Source organism: Salvelinus sp. IW2-2015, linkage group LG18 (genome assembly GCF_002910315.2).
Source record: "Salvelinus sp. IW2-2015 linkage group LG18, ASM291031v2, whole genome shotgun sequence".
NCBI classification, from domain to species: Eukaryota; Metazoa; Chordata; class Actinopteri; order Salmoniformes; family Salmonidae; genus Salvelinus; species Salvelinus sp. IW2-2015.
The window spans coordinates 6,946,294-6,948,186 of NC_036858.1; the positions used below are offsets into that span (position 1 = coordinate 6,946,294).

Consider the following 1,893-nt stretch of genomic DNA (forward strand, 5'->3'; position numbering starts at 1 on the left):
GTGCATGCCGACAGAAGCTGCGGACCAAAGGCGGAGTTTCTGCTTCGGCTAAAGCTCATCTCCTCTCTCCCTCTCTCCCTCCTCCCGGTCGACTCAATTCCCCGATTTGGATTGGATTATGGGGGGAGGGGGGGGGGGGGCCCCCCCCTTCCTAGGACGTGGGGGGTGGGCTGAAGTAGGGGGCAGCTTGTAGTAAAGACAAAATCAAGATCCGTTTGACCTTTAGCTATTGACTAGAATGATTGTATTTATTCTAAGGTCGATGGATGTGGAGCCGCCTTGTCAGTAATTGTTGTCCACTGTCACCTGTCCCCTCTTCAATAGATTCCTCCCCCTCCTCCCCCTCGCGGGGTTTGAATGGGCCCATTTTTCTGTAGAACGTGCTTGTTGTTCAACACACAGGTCCTCATTGTCCCTCAGCGGCCCAGTCAGGAGTAATACAGTAGCTCCCCCACTCAAATAGAAGGAAGCAGTTAGGATGGATCCCACCGGTGACCGCCAAGAGCGGCTCGTCACCCAAACCAATGTTGTTCGAATGAGTCGCGGGGTGTTAGAGTTTGGGATGGGTGGGGGTCTTTCCTGCACATGACAGATGCTGGAGTCCAAATATCGGAAACAAAAGAAAAAAAAACCCCCCCCCCTTCCTTTCCTTTTAAAAACCCCTCCGTGGGGGCGAATAAATTTTTTTTAACCTAGGTATTTCTGCATGATCCACTCTGCTCTCTCTTCCTTCGGCATTCACAGTCTCATCAACTATTCCACTACGTAAGTTTTAGGATTACTGACTGTCCAAGTATGAGGTCAACCTAACCTCAGCCCCTGACTGAGCTTAGTAGGTGTGGTGTTGCACGTGCGTCTTGCAATTTGAGTGTTGTGGCTGGGTATTATGTCTCCTTGAATAGGACGGTGGAAGACAGTCCACTGGTATTATGTCTCCTTGAATAGGACGGTGGAAGACAATCCACTGGGATTATGTGCCTCTGCAGAAGGCAGGGCATTCATACTTCTTGCTCTTCCCGGAGCAGGGCAGAGCTGTTGTGAAGGAAGTTGTCAGGGAAGTGAGTTTGTGTTTATACAGGACCTCCCGCCCCACCTACCGTCAACCAGTCATGTCAATGCGGAGTTATTGGTTTGGGAGGCGCATGGCAATGCAGTACGGAGCACAATTTGGCCTCTGGAGGCGCCGCAATTGCGTCACGCCATCCATACGGCGGCCCGAACACATTTTGGGATCAAGGATACAGTGCATTCAGAAAGTATTCAGACTCCTTGACTTTTTCCACTTTTTGTTACATCTCTCTGCACCTCTCTCCCCCTCTCTCCCCCTCTCTCTCTGCCCCTCTCTCCCTCTCTCTCTCTCCCCAGTCATCAATGCTGGTATGAGGAAGTTCTACCTCCAGGCCAATGATCAGCAGGATCTGGTAGAGTGGGTCAACGTGCTCAACAATGCCACCAAGATCACAGTGAGTCCCCTGCCCTGTCTCTTGTCATAAGTCTCCCGTAGTACAAGACCGCTTCCATCTCAACGCCGGCTAGGAAAGGACCTGTGATTCAGAATTAGGATGTGTTATCCCAGTTCAGCTGACGTGAGTGACTGGGATGGAGGAGGATGACAAGGCCGGCATACCTCACGTGTGTCTAGTGTCAAGTCAACAGTGGAGAGAAAGACATTATGAAGCACTAATCTGCTGGGTCCAGGAACCCCTGTCTGTTTCCTACAGGGCATCCAAACCCCTCTGGGCGGGGGATCTGGTCTCTTACTGTGTCACTGAGGGCCACAGCAGCAACCACGGCTTTCTCTGCTCCTCTCCCTCCCATCTGACTAGCCCTCACAGATACAGACACACACACAGACACACACACAGACACACACACGGACACACACACAGGCAG

General features: G+C 51.8%; 1 pseudogene; it reads left to right on the top strand.

Moving 5' to 3' along the window:
• LOC111977577 (pleckstrin homology domain-containing family A member 1-like) overlaps positions 1-1,893 on the top strand; it is a 41,690-nt pseudogene that overhangs the window by 22,449 nt on the left and 17,348 nt on the right.